Here is a 23,418-nt window from a genome sequence, read left to right on the forward strand (position 1 = left end):
TGCTTCTCTGCTTCAGCTGTCATTCATCCTTTTCTCCAGATGACCAGACATATCATGTTATTATCACGAGGACATCAGTAGCTCAAGAGCTAGTGAGTCTAATCTTCCTAATGCTTTTCAAGACACTACTAGTGTCAGGTCATATTGATCCCAACAAGTCACAAACCAAGCCTAGGGACAGAGAATTAAAATTACCCACAGTGGGAGAGCATTGAGAACTTACACAGAAAAATGCTCAGATAGAAGTGGTGAAAACTGGGTCATTAATGAAATCTAAGCAAAGTCTGTACATAATGTCAAATTAGTCTCCCAAATTCTGTCTTCTCTCATTTCCACCTGCTTTTGATTTTCAATATTATATTTTCTTTATATACATGTTATCAAAAATGTATTTAAATATTCAAGTATAAATGATTCAGACTTCCCTGACAGCACAGTTGGTAAAGAACCCGCCTGCAATGCAGGAGACCCTAGTTCGATTCCTGGTTTGGGAAAATTCACTTGAGAAGGGATAGGCTACTCACTCCAGTATTCCTGGGCTTAGCTTGTGGCTCAGCTGGTAAATAATCCTCCTACAATTCAGAAGACCTGGGTTCAACCCCTGGGTTGGGAAGATCCCCTGGAGAAGGGAAAGGCTACCCATTCCAATATTCTGGCCTGGAGAATTCCATGGACTATGAGTTGCAAAGATTCAGACTCGACTGAGTGACTTTCAATAAAATAACAAATGATTCACTAAAATTTACATTTTATTTTCCACAGAGTTAATTCCATTTTAATAGTTAAAGGCATTTATATAAATGTATGAAAGTAAATGTTCAGAAATCAGCTAGTAAGTTATGAAGGGTTTGGGAATTAGCTTTATTCTCCTTGGTTGTAGACAAATTATGTCTTATTTGTAAACAGCCACAAATAATAACTTGAAGTTAATTTTTTGGTCCCACTTATTAAACAAATAATGAAAATAATAGACACTTTAATTATCCTAACTGCTTTTGTAACAATGACAAAATGTACACAAAGCAAATGATTTTGGTACTATGTACATTCTCACTTAATAATTTCTAGGTCAAAGTAAACATATTAGTTAAAATATATTTAATCTGGAAAGTTTATGTTGCACAACAAATTGACAATAAAAAAATCTCTAAGACTGCCCATCTTTGTTATAATATACTGCGTATCAAGTGACTCAAATTTGAATAATTATGTTACTCTCCAATTACCATAATACTATTAATATTTCTAGATGTCAGATTTACATAGTTGAATAATGTATTTTCCATTTTTAGTGGATTAGATGTCATTTTAAAATTTTTTTCCCAACAATAACAAAATATGATAGATTTATGCTACTTCATACTATTTACTAGATGTCTCTAAGGCAAAGTTTAAAGATATACTGTGTGCATTAGATGTACAAATGATTTGTTTACATTACTCTATATAAATGACTTGTTTGCTTAATGTCTTGGAAATTATTTGATGTATTATGGTTGTTGATCCTGTTGTCATTGGAGTACTACAGTAAACAAGATCTATATCTAATTTGGTCTTCTTTTAGGTTTTCTGAAACAAATTCAGATACTTTTATCTCCAGTATATCTTATATTAGTAACACTTTTATCAATTCCATATTGATGTATCACATTTATAATGCTTTAATTTCCCCTTATTAAATATTATTTCAAAAATTATGAAGTATTTAAAACAAGAAAAGTAGAGGTATAATATAAGAAATAGCTATGCATATTCTACCAAAATATAATAAAAGTCAATAGCATTTTGCTACATTTGCATATGACATATTATTTGAAAAATATAATGCTTTTATTAATGATAATGATGCTTTCTTTGACCTCTCAATAATCTTTCATTGAGGCAATATCCTGATCTTAAAGTCTGTACCATGGATTAATATTATATCTTTACTATAATTCATATAATTATATATATTTTGCTGATGTAATATACAAGTACAAAATCATCTATACATGTAAATTTTGTAACTTGTTGTTTTTTACTCATAATTTTGGGTTCCAGGTTGATCTATGTTTATACTTTCTTTAAAGTTCATTTTATGAATAGCCCACTCATTTAATTTCCCAGTCCACGTGAGGCATAATTGTTTTAAGCACATATCTAGAATGAATTTGTTGAGTGTATGACAAGATTATTCATGTTTAATGGCTGTAGTAGTTATTGATCACTGTGTTATTCATTTCCCTAAACATAGCTACTTGGAGGAATAAATAGCAAATTTTTTCACAGTTTCTGTGGGTGAGGAATCCAGGCATGGCTGAGTTGGGTCCTCAGCTGCCTTAGGTATCTCACAAAGCCACAGCCATCTCAAGGTACAACTGAGAATGAATTTTCTGTCACACTCATCCATGTAGTTGCTAGCAGGGTCTAATATATCACATGTTGAACTAAGAGCTCAGATTCCTCACTGACTACTGATGGAATCCAGCCTCAATCTTCTCCACAGATCATTTCACAGTATGGCAGCTGACTTCATCGAGTAGAGCAGAGAAGAGATCCTGACCTCCATAATCCAATCTCTGAAGTGACATCCTATCAACTTGCTAGTCCACATGTTAGAAGCAAAGGACTAAGTCAGTTCATACTCAGGTTCAGGGCTTTCCAGGTGCCGCTAGTGGTAAAAAACCTGCCTGCCAATGCAGGAGATGGAGGAGGCACAGGTTCGATCCCTGGGTGGGGAAGATCCCTTGGAGGGGTGCATGGCAACCCACTTTAGTATTCTTGCCTGGAGAATCCCATGGAGAGAGGAGCCTGGTGGGCTACAGTTGCAAAGAGTCAGACACGACTGTAGTGAGTTAGCATCCAAACGTGTAAGTCATATTCAGGTTAAAAAGATTATACAACAGAATGAATACAAAAGGATGAGTATGTTGATAATGATTTCAGAAGCTACTTACTGCAAGGACTATGTGCAAAGTACTTTCAAATGATTGATCCAAATTTTGAAATGATTGAGATATAATCAGCATATAACATTTTATTAGTTTAGATACACAACATATTGATTTGATACATTCATGTATTTCAGTTACCAACACAATATTAGTTAACACTTCTTTCTAAACACATAATTATCATTTTTTGTGGTGGGAATAATTAAGATCTAGTCTCTCAAATTTGAAGATTATAATACAGTATTCTCAACTATAGTCAGTATACTCTGCATTAGATATCCAGAAATTATTTATGTATTAGTAACAAATTTCAACCTTGTGTGTTTTTCTAACCTCCAACTTCTGGTAACCATGATTCTGTTATCTGTTCAGCTTTTGAGATTCCACTTATAAGAGGTATTATAAAATATTTGTCTTTCTCTGTCTGAATTATCTCATTTAACACCCACAATATCTATTCATGTTGTAGCAAATGGCATGATTTCCCTCTTTGTCATGTCTGTCTCTCTGTCTCTGTCTCTGTCCCTGTCTCTCTCTGTTTCTCTCTCTCTCTCTCATATATATATATATATACATGTGTGTGTGTGTGTGTGTGTGTGCTTAGTTGCTCAGTCATTTCCAATTCCTTGTGAACCCATGGACTTCAGTCTGCCAGGCTCCTCTGTCCATGGGATTCCCCAGGTAAGAATACTGAAATGGGTTTCCATGCCCTTCTAGGGAGATCTTCCCCACCCAGGGATTGAACCCAGGTCTCCTGCATTGCAGGTGGATTCATTACCATCTGAGCCACCAGGGAAGCCCATATATACACACACGCGCGCACACACACACACACACACACACACACACACACACACACACACACACATATAAAACCAAGAACTTCCAGATGTTGAATCTGGGTTTAGAAAAAGCAGAGGAACCAGAGATCAAATTGCCAACATTTTCTGGATCATAGAGAAAGCAGGAACTCCAGAAAAATATCTACTTCTGCTTTATTGAGTACACCAAAGCCTTTGACTGTATGAATCATAACGAAGTAGGGAAAATTCTTAAAGAGATATGAATAGCAGATCACCTTACGTGTCTCCTGAGAAACCTGTATGCTGGTCAAGAAGCAACAGTTAGAACTGGACATGGAAAAACTGACTAGTTCGAAATTGGGAAAGGAGTTCAACAAGGCCGAATATTGTCACCCTCTTAACTTATATGCAGCATACATCATGCAGAATGCTGGGCTGGGGAATCACAGGCCAGAGTCAAGATTTTTGGGCAAAACATCAACAACCTCAGATATGCAAATTATGCTATTCAAATGGCAGAAAATGAAGAACTTAAGAACCTCTTGATGAGAGTGAAAGTGGAGCATGAAAAAACTGCCTTGAAACTCAACATTCATAAAACTAAGATCATGGCATCCGGTTCCATCACTTCATGGCAAATAGAAGAGGAAAATACGGAAACAGTGACAGATTTTATTTTCTTGGGCTCCAAAATTACTGCAGATGGTGACTGCAGCCATGACATTCAAAGATTCTCCTTGGAAGGAAAGCTATGACCAACCTAAACAGTGTACTAAAAAAGCAGAGACATCACTTTGCCAACCAAGGTCCATATAGTCAGAGAGATGGTTTTTCCAATGGTCATGCATAAATGTGAGTTTGACCCTAAAGAAGGCTGAGCACTGAAGAATTAATGATTTTGAACTGTGGTGCTGGAGAATACGCTCGAGAGTCCTTTGTACTCCAAGGAGATCAAATCTGCGTATTCATTGTAAGGTCTGATGCTGAAGCTGAAACTTCAATACTTTGAGCCAACTCAGTAGAAAAGACCTTGATGCTGGGAAAGGTTGAAGGCTAAAGGAAAGCACAGTGTCAGAGGATGAGATAGTTACATAGCATCATTGACTCAATGGAAATGAATCTGAGCAAACTCTAAGAGATAGTGAAGGACATGGAAGCCTGGCATGCCATGTCCATGGGGTCACAAAAAGTCAGATACAACTTAGTAACTGAACAGCAATAACAAATATATATATATATATGATATAATATATATAATATCTTCGTTGTCCATTGAACAACAATAGAAAATATATAATATATATATATTTAATCTAAGACATATACATATATATGTAGTATCTTCATTATCCATTCATCCTTGACAGACACCACTTGGGTTTTGTCCATATCTTGTATATTGTGAAAAATACAGCAGTAAAGTTGGGGTATAGATATCTCTTAGAAAACCTGATTCAATTTCCATAGGATATACAACCAGAAGTGTGATTGCTGGGATCATATGGTAGTTCAGTTTTTCTGTTGGTTTTGAGGAACTTTTATTTTTTGAGAAACTTTTCACACTATCTTACTTGCTAAAACAATTTTATGTTCTCACCAATGGTGCACAAGCATTCACTTTTCTCCACATCCTTGCCAACACTTATTTCTCCTTTCTTTGATGATAACTATCTATCAAGTGTGAAGTGATATATCATTGTAGTTTTAATTTGCATTTCCCTGGTAATTAGTAATGTTAAGCATCTTCTCCTATACCTGTTGATTATTTGGATGTCTTCTTTAAAAAAAAAGTGTCTATTCAATTCCTCTGTCCATTTTTAATCATATTTTTCTATTTAGCTGTATGAGTTCTATTTTTATATCAATCCCTTCCCCGATATATAATTTGCGAATATTTTCTTCCATTCCATTGGTTGCTTTTTCATTCTGATGATTGTCTTTTGTTGTACAGAGGCTTTTAAGCTTGATGCAGTCTCTCTTATTTACTTTTGCTTCTCTTATTTGTGCTTTTGGTGTTATACTCAAAAAATTATTGCCAAAAAAAAAAAAATGTCAGGGAACTTCTACCCTATGTCCGCCCACCACCACCCCAGGAGTATAGTATCAGGGCTTACGTTTAACTCTCTCATCCATGTTGAGTTAATTTTTGTGAATGGAGTAATATAGGTGTCAAATTTTATTTTATTTTATTTTTGTATCTGATTATCCACCCTTCATCACATCATTTGTTAAAGAAACTTTTAGCCATTGAGTGTTCTTGACTCTCTTGTAAAATATTAGATGGTTAGATAAGCAGGAATTTATTTGTGGACTCTTCATTCTGTTCCATTGATCTATGTTACTGTTTTTATGTCAGTATCATACTATTTTGATTACTATAACTTTACAATATAGTTTGAAACCAGGATGTCTGATGTCTCCTACTTTGTTCTTTCTAAGGATTGCTTTGTCCTACAGAAACCTGGTACATCTCAAATAATCATAATTAAATCTGTAGCACTAAATGTCTCAGGCAGGATTATGAGTGTATACAAAGTGTCAGTTAAATTAATTGCAAATAAATTCACAAAATTTGGAAACAACTGTATTGTCAGTAGACTGAGCCACCTGGAGTAAAGCAATAATAGCTTAAATGTGTTACTTCTGAGGTCCAAACCTCTATATTCATGAAGCAGAATTCCCAACAGACCATTCTCTTCAGTTTCCTCATCAGAAGTATCTAAGAAGGCTGATTGAAAAGAAAAGACATTCCTTTTCAGTCATCAAAATGTAGACCCCAAATTTGTGAAGAACCTTTAACTAGGCTGCCACTTACTCTTTAAGCTTTCTTTTCCATTTCTTTCTAAGAAACTATGTACTATCTTCTGATTTTGTTTTTGAATTGTTGCTTTCTAGTATGCTTTGCATGTTTCTGTTTCTTGCCTGACTCTCAAGTTTCTGGGTTCCCCAGACATTATTTTACTCACTGTTTAGAATTTCTCTGATGTATTCCAAGCACTTTTTGGTTTCAACTACCATATATTAATACATAAGATTGTGCTCAAAAAATAACTTCCACCTAAACTACTTCCAAGTGTACATATTCACTTGAATGTCTAAAAGGAAACTTAATGTCAGCAGTTACAAAATTGTGTTTAATATCCCTTCTTCCCTCTCCACTCTTACACACACACACACACATAGACACACAGATGCACACACACACACACACACAGTCATACCCAGAAACTCATGCAAATACTGTACACACACAACCGTGTATACTAAAACATGCAAATAATTACTATCCCTCTTCATATATTGTTAATTTTATTAAATGGCAAATAGTGAACATTCACCTACACTTTCAGATTAAATTTTTAGCTTGTTTTAACAGTAGATTGCTAATGTTAGTGGAAATTGCAGCAGAACAAATAAAACTTTAATGCCACTGGATACAGAAAAACATATAAGTAGAAAAATCTGACAGAAAAGGAAAATAAATTTCTCCAAGTTTGGTCGAAAAAAGAGTATATATTTGAAAAAATATCACATGTATTATTTTAAAATAAAAAACAATCATGATATTAAAATCCAATATCAAAATAAAGATTAGTGTGAATGAAATGATATTTATGAGCATAGGGGAGGGACATATTTATTCATAACTATATTTCTGGGGGAGAATTGTATTGTAATATTGCATTTGAGTAATGGATAGGGAATTTATGCTTATAGAATGCAAAAAAAAATATGTTTCTCTTTGAATAAAACATTTATAAAAAGTCTTAGTCTATAAATTATGATGACTTTTAGTAACCACATAATGATTTATTTAACTAACAAAATGTTTACATAGTTGACTAAAACTTTTAGTTTCTTGGAGTTATACCTATTATTGACACAAGAGAAATATTAAAATAAAAATTTTAAAGTAAATGGATAAATTCATTGAATAATGTTATCTGTTTACAGTACTGCAGGTATACTGTCTTTTAAAAAGATTTGTCTTCATGTCTGATTTTGATTTTTGCTATAGCTAATAAAATTATAAATTACTACAATTTTCACGTAATGATTATTGAGTGTTGTTGTTCAGTTGCTCAGTGATGTCTAACTCTTTGCGACCCTATAGGCCGCAGCATGCCAGGTTTTTCTGTCTTCCAGTATCTCCTGAAGTTCACTCAAATTCATTTCCATTGAGTTGGTGATGCTACCTAACTATCCCATATCAAATACTGTAAAGGTTAATCAAATATAGAATTATAATAAAAAAATCATCAGGATATTTTAAAACCTCATTTATCTAGGTTTATGTCTCATGTTTTTTCAAAAGATATTATAGCAGCTTGTAAATTTATGAGCTAAACTGTAAATAGAGCAAACTTTGGAATTATTCAGGCTAATATTTTTTTGTGATTGATCATGATCTTTGTCCTGCCAGTCAAACATGACAAAAAGTGATTTACCATAAAGTTGCACATTCTTATAGACACTTCAGAACACATAGGTTTCTCCAGAAAGATAGATGAATTGCATTTAAAAGAAACTCACATCATGGGTTCTTAAAAAATTGAAGAACATAATGAGTCATAAATGACCATTTCATAGAATATATAAAAAAGGATATTGAGTAAAACATTTTGAATGAAAATTCAGAATTTCCTTTCTTTCATTGAATAGATTTACATGGTCACTGATCTATAATGATAGTAAGCAAAATACCTGACAGACTGAATGGGCAACACATCCATTAGACATTTTCCTTGAAAGTCATTTTTTAATAGACTTGGAAAAAGGACTGTATTAATAATCAATTCAAACTTAAAAGACACAAAAGAGCATGACAACATGGGTCTTGTGTTGCTGTTAAAGTTGGTTTGGGTGTAAGTTTTGACATACTTTGGCCACCTGATACAAAGAACTGACTCATTGGAAAAAGACGCTGATGCTGGAAAAGACTGAAGGCAGGAGGAGAAGGGGAACAGAGGATGAGATGGTTGGATGGCATCACCAACTCAAATGGACATGAGCCTGAGCAAGCTCTGGGAGTTGGTAATGTGACAGGGAAGCCTGGCATGCTGCAGTCCGTTGGGTCACAAAGAGTCGGACATGACTGAGCCACCAATCGAACTGAAGTTTTCACTTTTATTATGAATGTAGACAAAGCCTTACCAATTCTCCTTGTGATGGGAGGATCACCCTTGGAGGAGAAATGGATTGATGTGTCTGGACAGGTTTTTTTTTTTTTTTTTTCACCAATACAAGTTCTAGATTTGCTGACATGTTGGAAATGTGTGAAATGCATAAATGAATACTAAATTGGAACCCAAGAATACATAAAATATTATTTTCTGGGGAAATAACAAGTCAAATTTTAAGAGCCACCTATACTGGTAGAATTATTTGATTTTAAGATGTACTCCCTATCCAGGTAGAGAATTAAAATGAATTTATTGCAAAATAAACCCTTAAACATCAACATTCAAAAAACTAAAATCGTGGTGTCCAACCCCATCACTTCATGGCAAACAGATGGGGAAAAAATGGAAACAGTGGCAGATTTTATTTTCTTTAACTTCAAAATCACTGCAGACAGTGACTGCAGCCATGAAATTAAAAGACACTTGCTCCTTGGAAGAAAAGCTATGACAAAACTAGACAGTGTATTAAAAAGCAGAGACATCACTTTACTGATGAAGGTCTGCATCATCAAGCTATGGTTTTTCCGGGAGTCATGTACAGATGTGAGAGTTGAACCCTAAAGAAGGCTGAACACTGAAGAACTGATGCTTTCTAGTTGTGGTGCTGATTAGATTGCTGATGGGACTCTTGAGAGTCCCTTAGATAGTAAGGGAATCAAACCAGTCAATCCTAAAAGAAATCAACTTGAATATTCATTCTAAGGACTGATGCTGAAGCTGAAGCTCCAATACTTTGGCCACCTGATGTGAAGAGCTGACTCATTGGCAAAGACCCTGATGCTAGGAAAGATAGAACGCAGGAGGAGAAAAGGATGACAGAGGATGAAGATGGTTGGATGGCATCACCTACTCAATGGACATGAGTTTGAGCAAACTCCAGGAGATAATGAAGGACAGAGAATCCTGGCATGCTGCAGTCCATGGTGTCGCAAAAAGTCAGGCACAACTTAAGCAACTGAGCAAAAACAACAATAGCTGAAATAATCTCTGATTAAATTTTTAAGTTTAGTTTCAAGGTAACATCAGAGTTTTTTTCTTTCTATCTGTAGGAATAGGTATTATTCTATTAAACTCTACTTTTAGGGACTTCCCTTGAGGTCCGGTGGTTAAGATTCCCTGCTACCACTGCAGGGGTGATGGGTTCCATCCCTTATCAGGGAACTAAGATGCCACAAATTTGGAAAACTCAGCAGTGGCCACAGGACTGGAAAAGGTCAGTTTTCACTCCAATCCCAAAGAAAGGCAATGCCAAAGAATGCTCAAACTACTGCACAATTGCACTCATTTCACACGCTAGTAAAGTAATGCTCAAAATGCTCCAAGCCAGGCTTCAGCAATACGTGAACTGTGAACTTCCAGATGTTCAATCTGGTTTTAGAAAAGGCAGAGGAACCAGAGATCAAATTGCCAACATTCACTGGATCATCGAAAAAGCAAGAGAGTTCCAGAAAAACATGTATTTCTGCTTTATTGACTATGCCAAAGCCTTTGACTGTGTGGATCACAATAAACTGTGGAAAATTCTGAAAAAGATGAGAATACCAGACCACCTGACCTGCCTCTTGAGAAACCTGTATGCAGGTCAGGAAGCAACAGTTAGAACTGGACATGGAACAACAGACTGGTTCCAAATAGGAAAAGGAGTCCATCAAGGCTGTATATTGTCACCCTACTTATTTAACTTATATGCAGTGTACATCATGAGAAACGCTGGGCTGGAAGAAGCACAAGCTGGAATCAAGATTGCTGGGAGAAATATCAATAATCTCAGATATGCAAATGACACCACCGTTATGGCAGAAAGTGAAGAAGAACTAAAAAGCCTCTTGATGAAAGTGAGAGAGGAGAGTGAAAAAGTTGGCTTAAAGCTCAACATTCAGAAAACTAAGATCATGGCATCTGGTCCCATCACTTCATGGGAAATGGATGGGGAAACAGTGGAAACAGTGTGAGACTTTATTTTGGGGGGCTCTAAAATCACTGCAGATGGTGATTCAGCCATGAAATTAAAAGATGCTTGCTCCTTGGAAGGAAAGTTATACCAATCTAGATAGCATATTAAAAAGCAGAGACATTGCTTTGCCGACAAAGTCCATCTAGTCAAGGCTATGGTTTTTCCAGTAGTCATGTATGGATGTGAGAGTTGGACTGTGAAGAAAGCTGAGTGCCAAAGAATTGATGCTTTTTAACTGCGGTGATGGAGAAGACTCTTGAGAGTCCTTTGGACTGCAAGGAGATCCAACCAGTCCATCCTAAAGGAGATCAGTCCTGGGTGTTCATTGGAAGGACGGGCGTTGAAGCTGAACCTCCAATATTTTGGCCACCTCATGCGAAGTGTTGACTCATTGGAAAAGACCCTGATGCTGGAAAGGATTGGGGGCAGGAGGAGAAGGGCACGGCAGCGGATGAGATGGCTGGATGGCATCACCGACTCAATGGACGTGGCTTTGGGTAAACTCCGGGAGTTGGTAATGGACAGGGAGGCCTGGCATACTGCGATTCATGGGGTCGCGAAGAGTTGGACACGACTGAGCGACTGAACTGAACTGAAGATCCCACATATCATGCAGCCAAAAAAGGAAATTCTACTTTTATTTTCTAATATATTAAAGAAAAATATTAAAAATGTGTGTTATATCATTTCAGAATGAACAATAAGCATTCTTGCCATGCTCATTCTTTTCAATATAATAATAAATAGCAGAAGGCATAAGGATACCTATTAAGCATCACATGTTTATTATGTATATAAATTATTTCCAAAAAGCTTTTGAATGCTCCTTTTTTAAAAGTATTTTTATTTGTAGATGAAATAACTAAGGGACCATTGTAGATTACATATCACGGCAGATTCCCTATAAGGACAGAGATTGTGTTGTGAGCCCTGTACCCTAGGTCATGGTTGTAGATAAGAAATGTATTTCTCATAATCTTAGAAATCATACTGGAGAAGGGAATAGCAACCAACTCCAGTATTCTTGCCTGGAAAAATCCCATAGACAGAGCAGCCTTGCAGGCTACAGTCCATGAGGTCTCAAAGACTCAGAAATGACTGACTGACTAACACTTTCACTTTCAGAGATCATAATTGACAAAGCTGGATTCAAAGCTAGGTCCTTCTAATTCCAAATAAATGCACAGACTGCTGACTGTAATACCATGCCTTGGACCTATTTTGATTTATTATAAACCTAGATCAAGATTGATTTGGACAGAAACAAATCGTGATTGTTTTGGACAGTAATAAGCAGTGATTGAGGTATTATCAATAGCTCTGTATCATTAGTCCTATAGAAGACAATATACCTAGAGTATTACAAGCAGATAAGATTACTTAATTGTATCCATTTATTTTAAATTTGTATTTGGTTTTTTTCTGTATTTGAGGAATTTGAAGAATAAAATTGTGTCTTTTTCATTAATCTATAATTTTCAAGGTTTGGACACTTTATAACTACAGTGCCATTCAAAGAATTTTATTGGAGAAATTAAATTCAAAGCTTAACAAAGAATGGTATCTGTCACTCATAACAGGGTTAAATATTTTTTCTTTCCAAAAAAAGGGCTCCTTGGAGTCCTTCATTCAATTTAAAGTATTTAATCAAATAAGAAAATGTATGGTGTTGATCAAATGGGAAAATTGTAGGAAAGTTTTCCCACTGAGGATGTACCCATGGTCATATTGATAGAGTTAATGAGATTTGGATACTTGGGTATAAAGCCTCTTATTAAGGGGGGAAAATGTGTCACACCTCTGAAGGATTTTGGTATACATTTGACAAAACCAGTGCCTTCACAAATAAAAAAACTAATTGCCCATTTTACATTATTATTTGTTTTGAATAGTTTGTAATTTAGCACATGCACATGTGCATGCAGACACACACACACACCCTTCCACAGGGAACACTTTCATATTATGAGCGGTATTACTGAAATCCAAATTGTAATGACAAGCATTATGTAAGCCACATAGAAAATTAAGTAAATTACTCATGGTCACAAATATCTAGGTCTAGAAACTAGGTTTCTTTGCTTTGTTTATATACTATTTGTTGTTTGTGTTAGATAAGTGGTATTTACTTGGACTTTACAGTTTTATTTAGACTTTTTTTCCTTTTGGGTTGTTAAAATATTCAATATATTTAAATATATAAAACTGATATACCAATGAACATATATATAACCTCAGAAATTGATATTTGTGAAATATTAATATTTGTTTGTTTTTAATGTTTGATACCAATGCTTGCCTATTATTAAAAGGATAAAAATGATAACATATAGCCACAGATATAAAAGACAATAAAATCATGTAAAATAACATGGTGTGCAACTTTGGACAAATGCATTTTAAAAGCTAGCCAAATGGATGTTTTTATACTGAAACATAAATTAGCAAAATTGACTTACAGAACACTTTCAATATTATTTAAAATGTTCCATAACATAGACAATATAAAAAGTTTTATCCAAACATCTTACAAAGCTATCACAACTCAGCACAAAGAACACTATAGATAAATCTTATTTTGAAGAAATGCCAAAATGTAAATAAAATATTATAAAATCAAACCATGCACTAGTACTTAAATTAAAATGAATCAGGACAAACAAGGTTTATTCCAGGAAAGTAAGGTCATCTATCACTAGAAAAACCTATCATCATTATTGATTATTTTTGGTGTGTGTTTAATAGAAGTTTTGCCTAGTTCAATGAAAATTTGGAGAGTTATAAAAGTAAATGAAGTATAATCCCAGTTTAGGTTGAAAGATCTAAATATGCATTGATATAGATAAAATGAACTAATTTTTATTTGTAAAATATTAAGTCACTTGGAAATGTAAGTGAAAATCAGAAGTATCAATGTAAACTCAGTACCAAAAAGAAAAAACATTATATGCTTTGCCAAAATGAAAATAATGGAAGTTTTATATCTGTCCTCTTAAACTATTTTCTATTTAGTTTCCAGACATTTTAAAATTTAAATATGAGCTCACAGATTTTTATCTTTAACCTTATTTTTGAATTAAATATATATATATTAATTAATGAATTAATATAAATATATATACGCTATTTTAAAGCAACTGATTCCATTCTGTTGCAAGAAATTTCCTTCTGCAATAACCTCTTTCCATTAAACAATAATATTCCTACATTTTTAACAGTGAGGGAAATGTTATGAGCATAAGTTAAAAAAAAAAAAAATTGTGTGGATTCACGTCTGAGTTACTAAAGGGAGACAGCCAAAATAGTGGGGCGATTTTAACCCTCAACAAAAAGTAGTAAGATTGGTTATTTCATAGGCAAGAGACCCTTCATCTCTGTTTTTGGAAAGTTGAAAATGGGTCTCTGCACCGAGTTAACTCTGGAGAGCTGTAATCCCACCCCAGAAGAGTTCTAGATTCAAGGTAGGTTTTACTTTCCACTGTGCTCAGAGCATCACTTCCCTCTGCATTGATTCTGTCCTTCCCACAAGCCACAGTTTCTTCCCTATTATTTTTTGTTCAATTTTAATATTCCTTAAGGCCACTTCCAGAAAACCTGTGCTGCTTGCCTAATCTGCCCCAGTTATTTCCCAAGATGCCAATTATTGTTTTTGTTAGTACTGTTTACATAACTGCAAAGGTTTTGACCAGTCTCATTTTCCCCATAAGCCCTGTGATTGATAGTGGTGATTTTACAGACTGCATGGTTTCAGGAACATGTGCCTTGTATTCAAGCAGAAGATAGTGCCAGAACACTTGTTCCAGAAAGCAAAAATGCTTTCAATAGTAGAAATATCTAAATGTTTGAAAGAGTCAATGTTAATAAGAAGCCTATTGACTAGGCAGTGATAATGGGCAGCAAAACAGAATAAAATTTAGAATTGGAATATATTGATACGGTAAAACCCCATTACCCCATAAGTATGTTTAAATAGAAAGAAAAAAAGTTAATGAAAACATGTATGGAAAAATAAGCCAAGTGACATTATTCTTAGTATTAGATATATTTATAAACATGTCTTTAATTTTTAAAAAACTATATGAAGATATTGGTTTATATATATTATATATATATATCTGATTATTCTACAATATTAAGCATTTGTTTATACAAAAACTATGATTTACTAATTTTTCCCACTTTAAAAAAAAAAACAGAGGGGAAAATAAAGGGAACTGTGATTAAATCAAACTGTTCTGATAAAAGTAGGATGTACACTAGAAACAGAAAGGCTTATAAACTCCATTTTCTACAGACTGATTATGTAGAAAGCAGACCCCACATCTGATGAAAGCTAGTAGTTTGATCTATTCTTTAGAGGAAACAGACTGTGCATGCACAATCTGTGGATTCCTAGGATATATAAACTCTGGACCACCCTCTAACATACAGTATGTGATACTACTTGATGTTTCTAAATATTTGAGGAACATGGGAGAGAAAGAAAATTAAACTTGGTAGACATGGGTACACAAGAAAAAGCTTCAGGTTGCAGGGAAACACACAAACTTGGAGTGTTATTTTGCCACAGAAAATTAATGTGATGTTTAATAGTGGCCAAGAACAATATTTAAATAAAGATTATTGAAAAACTTTAGAAGATATAATCAGGTCACCTCATATTTAAGTTGTAAGTCAGTTGTTGACAAGCTACAACTCATAATCTAGGCAGAGATAGTATGCTATTTTATTTCTAGTTCTGAAATTGTGATTCTGTCCATGAAAACTATGGGGGAAAAGTATGAAGAAAATAAATAAATTACATAATGTAATTCCTTTAAATAGTATAGTAGAAATAAACTGTTATACTCATTTAGCTTCTGTATTTTTGTAGTATTGAAGCACTTAAAAATAGTTGGCAAAATGATTAATTGAAATAGTAAAATTAGAATAATGAAGTGTGAAGATACTTATCAATACAACTATTATTGTAAACATAAAAAAAGATTTATCATATGTGTTTTTAAAGATTTTTAGAATAAATTTAATTACAATTAGTAAGTTAAGCATTTAATGCTACTAAAGAAGTTAGTAACTATCTTTCTGCAACAAAATCCTCTTGGATAGGGAAATTATTTGATAGTATACTTACCACAATTTTCAGTTGTGTTTATCTGTTTATATTACTGCTCTTCCCTTTCTTTCTAGTGTTACCTTTTTTCCTGTTGGGTATTTCTGACTTACAGTAGACGCATCAATAAATATGTTTCAAGTTAAAGAAAGAATGGAATTAAAGGAGAGAAATCAATAAATTATTGAACTTAACCCCACACTTTCTTAGCACTGGATAAAATTACTTAAATCAAAAAATCTCAGTAAAACAAATTGAAAAAGAAACAAAGATATTGATGATTCATGAATAATTTTCCATTTCCAGTAATTAAACAGTTCTGAAATAGTTATTTATTTATACTGAAAGATGAAGCTTTTCTCTGACCTCAAACCACCATAAATGTGTTTCAAATGGATTAAAAAGCTGCACTCAAAAAACAAAAACAAAGAAATAAAAACCTTCAAAAAACTGTCAGTGGAGTTTGTAATTTCCTCGGTTCTGTCTCATCGCAGCAAAAATTTGAAGTGACGGACGGACCAGTGTTACAGCTCTCAGACAGACCAGTGTTACAGCTTCCTATTACAGCTCAGTTTTATTTAGAAAGTAAAGGAAAATACATCCTGGAGGCATGAGGGCATGCCGACCCAAAAAACACGAGGAGAAGAGAAACCTCTGGCCCAGTTTTGGCTCCTCTTTTTATATGTTTTTTCTCCTCCCTCTGGGCCTGCCCTATGTAAATTGGGCTAGCCAGGAGTGCTGTTTGTTTTACTTGAGGTCCTCACTCTGGTCCTCAGACCTTCCTTTGTTCTATTTTCATGGGATTTTCCCTTCCTTGTCTTTTAGCCACCACCATTCTGGACTCCTTTTTCCTGTTCTAACTAGCTAACAAAACCATTAAGCATGTGAAAGTGAAGAGTGTATTTACAGTGGCTTGTTTTTAAAAATAATTTTTAATCAGTACAAAGATCCAAATGTGAAGACAAAAATTGACTGATTTTACTCTATGAATTTGTCTGTGTATGTCTATGTATATTTGAAGACCCCATAGAGGATGTACAAATGCAAGATTGAGAGAAAATATCTCTTATAATAAGAGATTTGTGTTCCTAAACAGAGTTTCTACAAACTTATAAAAATGTATGAGAATGGGATATAAGCAAATAATGACCAAAAATAAAGACAAACTGACCAGAAACATTGTTAATGACACTAATGATTAAACATATTAAGTTTAACATATTGTTATAATTATTTATGTATCAGTTTACAAAAGGTGAATTATTAAGAACATTTAGTAATAAATGACGGTGTAAATTAAACTTTATTATATACTGCTAGTGGATGTAAAAATTTAAATTCATGTAGTTTTTTTTAGAAAATATACTATTTAAAAAAATTAAACATACATCATTGTTTTTGCTGAGCACCACTAAACAGAATGACTTACCCCATAGACCAGATTTAAACCTAGTTGCAAATTTAATAGCAAAGTGATTTTGAAATAGAAGTTAATTTTTCTCTTTATACTAAATGTGACGATTGTCTTTATGACACTTGATTCGTTTTATTTAAAGTTTCCAAGTGCTATGTAGTTTCACAGACTCATGTCTTTGTCTTTGAGAAGAAAAGTTAAGATTTTAAAAAATGTAATTATGCTAATACACATTTGAAGCAAGGATGAGCAAGCAATAAATGATGAGAAAGTGTAAGATACTGTATTTTTTTTAATTCAGAAAGAAAAATAAATGCAATTTAGTGAACCACTGACTTAGAAAGGCTGAGTTATTAGTGATGCGAAGGATTAGAAGCAGGCTAAGTGTTTAGGCAACAGATTTAGAAACAAACATTCAAGGAGGCAATGGGAGTGAAATCCCATGAATAAAGAACCCATAAACAAACAAATATTGCCTTTAGAACAAGGAAAGGCTCTTACTTGGTTTAAATAGTGCTATGCAAGTTATAAACTAGCAGTAAATTTTCTTGATAATTCAAATAGCAGAATAAAGCATGCCCTCTAATGGAGTAATGAAGCCCTTCAGTGCTCAAGCACTCAGGATAAGTGTGTTCTTCACTGGACAGCTTCACCTCAGAGTGTGAGATGGCAATGATCTCTATGCCATATGAAAAGAAAAATCCTGTTTCAGAGTTAATGATCTTTCAATCTATGCACATTAAAGTCTCTCCTGAATTGCTAATTTTTTTTGTGCTGGATCATTAGATAGTACTTATATCAGTTACCTTGACAATTTATTTCCCCTGTTTTTTAATTTTCATCAGAGGCCCTAAAACAACTCTAGCTGAAATTCTGATTGACCAAACTCTTCCTCTACCAAATCATGTACTGTAAATTGTCTGATCCCTTGTTCACTATTTATTTAGATGCTTTTATTGAACATGTGTTTCAGGGTAGTCTATTCTTTCACATTAATTAAAAGCTGAAATTAAATGGGCAGCCTGCTACTACTACTCTCTGTGTGAGAAGGCTATGATAAACCTGAGGCTTATATTTTAACAGAGAGAGAAGTGAAAGCAACACTATTCTTAAAAGCCATATTTAAAGTGTATTTTTTCTACAAATTTGCAGGTAACACACTTCAACTTAATTACTTAAAACTAAGATAATTTGTTGCTACTTTGAATATCGCTTTAGAAGCATGAATTGTATCTCAAACATAATTCATGTATAATGCTCACTGATGAAACCATCATTGAGACTGAAAATAAGTTTTCAAATTTATTTTATAAATTTCCCCAAATCAAAGCCCTTCGACATTCCAAATAGTAACTTACGAGTTTAAATGTACAGAAACATAAAACATTCAGACTTAGGAATACAGAGTTTAAAATATACATTTTAACATATACATTTTAAAGAAAAAATGGGAAGATTTCATATTATATCATATGTTGTCATCGCTCATGTTCATTGTTCATCATCTACTAATTTCTTGATTTTCACCTCTTATGATTAATAAGCAAAACATTTTATGGTCATCTACATTTTGTTGGAGATAAACTGTTTAATTATTTATTTATTAAAGCTTAGTAAACAGTTACTGTATGCAAGTCTTTATGTAAGGCATCAAAATTATTAAATATGAGCTGAACAGAAATCAAAGCAGAAAACTTGCATTATTATTTCCTTTCAATTTTGTGCCATTTTTATAATTCAAGACATCTTTCTATATGCTCTCTGGATAGAGATTCCAAGAAGATGATGGATGTGAGAGGGAAGAAGGCTTGGCAGGTGTTCAATGAAGTCAATATTTTCTGAGAGAAAAGTATGGGTAAAAACTCCTTGCTTGTAAGTGCAGACTGGTTCAGAGCCATATAAGGATCAAGGACTAGCTCATTTAGAAATGAGGCATGAGCCAGAGTTTAGTATGATTCATATCCCTTGATGACTTGTAAATTCAAAAAGATCATTCTGGTTGAATAGATTACAGTAGAGTGCTATCAACAGCCTGAGGAACCTGGCCAAACAACACTGAGCATAAGCTACAGAGTGCTTTTGGCATTTGTTGTTATTTAGACAATATTGTCATTATAGGGAAAATTTATAGGGAGCATTCATAGCATCTAAGCAACGTGTCCCTGAGGTAGTAATAATGAGGTTTCAGGATACAGAAGGCTAAATATGAATTCTTTAAAGAGGAAAACAGGTCCAGAATAGCATGATAGATGCCAGTGGTTTCTTGGGTAACAGGATAAAATAGGGTCTTGTAAAATATGCCCAAAACAAGTTAGGTTGCTTGAATTCATTCTGTGATTTATAAACTACTGTTTTTGGTAAATTCCAAAACTCTGAGTTAGAAAAGGGCAGTGATTTTTAATTTATATGCCACATATGCTAATATTTTAGAATGTCATGTTTTATAATTTTAGATACCCTTTGTGCTTTATAAAATCTTAAACAATATACTGCTTCCTGCTTCCCTTCTGTAACTCCTAATCAAGTCAATTTCACCAGCCCAATTTATTATCTTCAAAATGAATGTAGCACTTTATATCAACGGTTCTTCTAAAGGGGATATGAATCCTGTTACTCTTTTTTTTTTTTTTTTTCATTTCTTCTCTTGCTCCAGGACAGAAGGAACTTACAAATCTGATCTTATTGGCTCACAACGCTGTTTAGTTGAAAGGATGCAATTCTTAATATAGCTGTTGAGAGATGAAGGAAAATAAATAAGTAGCACCACTTTTCTTTCTTTGTTCTGAAACAGTTTGAAAAGAAGACCAAAGAGTAAGTGGAATGGAGGATTAAATAAGGTTTTGAATCCTGATGGAGCTCACAATGAGGGAAGTCACATGTGTAATAAATTTTATTGACTCCTAACACCCACATCACTTCACATTTTAACTTATCCAAAACTGAGGTACATACATATACATTGTTGTCTTACAATCACTGTAGTTAGTTGACATTTACTGTATATTTGTTAGCTTATGCTTATTTTTTCTTCCAGATTCAATTATTAGATTTAGTCACTCATGAAGTCCTAGGGGGAAATAAGTAAAGAACAGAAAAAAGAAGTTATTTGTGTACTTATTCCCACAATACTCACCTTCATTCTCAGTATGTGCTGTCTTTCATTGCGTAGCTAAAATGCATGATGCATCCCATACATTATTAGAGTAACAGTCAACAACACACTCTGACATTGGCTCTATCTCAAAACACTGCACACTTGGCATTATAACCTTTGGCTAAAGACAATGACTGCTGTGACACATTGTTTAATTTTGGTCAACTGGTTAACATTTCAGGTTCCATTGAAACTACTGACCATTTGCTTCTTCTTGAAATAGTCTCTGATTTTAACTGGGTGGCAAAGAACTTAATAAAGATTTCTAATCCCAGCTATGATGGAGTAAATTTGACAGATCAAAAGTCCTATCCAGAACATACAGAAAAGTAAAAGAAGAAAAAAGAATAAGAAGAGGAGAAGAAGAAAAAGGATGGCAAGTTTATTGAATAATAACTCTATTGGAAAGCTGATATAGCCATATGGATTTGATAAAACAAGATCCGAAAAGAAAGAAACCAAAGAAAAATGAATCAGTATTCACTTGTTACAGTTTTCTACTTAGGGATTAACTATTCGGAGATTAACTATCCTTTATATGGAGTAAGAAGCTGAAAATCTGGGTAGCTATGCCCAGAGGCAGAGAAGTAGGAAGGAATTTCATCAGTCTTCACTGGGATGGGAAGACACAATTTTAGTATTTGGGGCCACTAAGATAAACAAAGTATTATGAGGTAAACAATCCCAGAGTAAAAGAGGTACAGAAACATGAGCAGGATAGTCAGTTTTCCCTTTGAGGGCTTGGAAAATTATTATGTTGTTGAAGGTTAATATGTCAAATGTTGATACAAAAAAAATCTGAAAGGAAGATTGTTGTTATTGTTTTTTTTCCCCCCATTTTCACAGTACTAAGGGAATAAAAGTTTGAGTTCATTAGTTGCCAAGGAGAAGAAACCAAATTATAAAAATAATATAATATCTGTTATTCTTATATAAGTGCACGCATGCATCCTAAATCACTTCAGTCATGTGTGACCCTGTACAACCCTATGGACTATAGCCCGCCAGGCTCCTCTGTCCATGGGATTCTCAAGTATGATTATGTTAATACCAGAGAATCATTCAAAGATAATCACTCTCCCACTAGTCAATATATTGTGATCTTTTAATCTCATTGCCTATAAGATTATAGGGTTAACTTACTATGAATTATAAAAGCATCATTGAAAACATTATTTTTCATACATAATTCTAATGGTTAATTTTATGTGTCAATTTGGCTAGTGTATGTTGCCCAATTGTTTGGTCAAACACCAGTATAGATATTACTGTGAAGTTATCTTTTAGATAAGATTAACATTTACAGTTAGTTGACTTTAAAAGAAGCATATCTCCCTCAAGAATGTGAGTGGAATTCATAAAATCACTTGAATGTGTTAAGAGCAAGTACTGAGGTTTTCTGGAAAAGAAAACTCTACATCAAGACTGAAACATCAACTCTTACCTGAATTTTCAGCCCTCAGGCATACTTTCTAAAGATTTTGGACTCACCTGTTCTTACAACCTACAATTGCATATGCCATTTTGTTTTTTTTTTTTAAACAGATAGATGATAGACTGGTAGATAGACCAACCCTATTGGTTATTTTCTCTGGAGTACCCTGAATCATACCATAATACCCAGGATTAAAACAAAAAGTAGAGGCATATGATAAAGAAAACCAAGATAATAAATAAATAGATAAAATTGAATGCTAGAGACAAAATTCAAGATAAATAACATAAAAGTTATCACACATAGATTTAAAAATAAATGGAAATGATATGTTCCTAAATGTAGATGATGAATGTGAAATTGTACTATAGAACAATAAAAATATAAAAGACTAAATGTAAACCCTGGAACTGAAATAGCAATAGTTATTAAGAAAACAATAGATTGTTTTGGCTTAATATTGGCCACAGAATAATAGAGAATTTGTGAACTAGATGCCAGATAAGCATGGATTTCTAGACTAGGGCAAAGAGAGCAAAAATAATTAATAATAGAGAGGGAAAATAGCATTAAAATAGATGAGAAAGAATAAATCAAAAAAAAAAGAATAAATCAATTATATATACATATATGTAAAATTGAAATCACAGAAATGGATAGAACACTGGATTGTGATGGTTAATGTTAAGTATCAACAAGTAACAATTTAAGATAAATGTGCTGATAAGTATCTAAAAGTGATAATAGAGTTATTATCCAAAAGATATGGGCAGAGAGAGCAACTGATTCTGATATAGTTATTTTGGTTATTTGCTTGATTTTTTTAACCTTTTTGCCAAAGTGTCCTTTTTTTGTTCTATTCTACATAATATTTTAACCAAAATAGGTTATTAAAATATAAAATTTATATTGTCTATATTTATTGATAATATAGATGAGAGAAGAAAGATAAAAGCAAAATTCAAAAAAGATTTTAAACATAGTAATGTTTAAAGTCCAAAATCAATAAACTTAAAATTTATTATAAATGTAAAGTTCTAAATTAATGTGTATATTAGTCATGTTTTTCCAGTGAAACAGGACCAATAGGATTTATATAGATATATATGAGATTTATTATAGGAATTGGTTCATGCCATTTTGGAGGGTGAGAAGTCCCACCATCTGCCATCTGCCAGCTGGAGACCCAGGGAAGTTGGTGGTATAATTCAATTTTAAGTACAAAGGTCCAAGAACATGGGGAGCCACTGGTGTAACTCCCAGTCCAACCTGGAGGCCTGAGAACTAAAAGGCTACTAGTTTGAGTCCCAGAGTCCAAAGGCGCCAGAGCCAGGACTCCAAGGTCTGAAGTCAGGAAAAGTTAGACATCCCAGCTCAAGAAGAAAGAGAATTTTCCTCTTTTCATCTTTTTGTACCATTTGGACTCCCA

General features: G+C 33.7%; 1 long non-coding RNA gene across 1 annotated transcript in view; it reads left to right on the forward strand.

Annotated features, from left to right (window-relative positions):
• The window catches only part of LOC145518627 (uncharacterized), a 195,530-nt gene extending 175,364 nt beyond the window's left edge, over positions 1-20,166 (forward strand). The window contains exons 3-4 of the long non-coding RNA XR_014063046.1: positions 19,170-19,215; positions 20,054-20,166. This is a non-coding gene — a long non-coding RNA (uncharacterized LOC145518627). The remainder of the gene's footprint in view (positions 1-19,169; positions 19,216-20,053) is intronic.
• The last annotated feature ends 3,252 nt before the right edge of the window (positions 20,167-23,418 follow it).

Source organism: Giraffa tippelskirchi, chromosome 8 (assembly GCF_054371585.1).
Source record: "Giraffa tippelskirchi isolate mGirTip1 chromosome 8, T2T-mGirTip1v1.2.pri, whole genome shotgun sequence".
Classification (NCBI taxonomy): domain Eukaryota; kingdom Metazoa; phylum Chordata; class Mammalia; order Artiodactyla; family Giraffidae; genus Giraffa; species Giraffa tippelskirchi.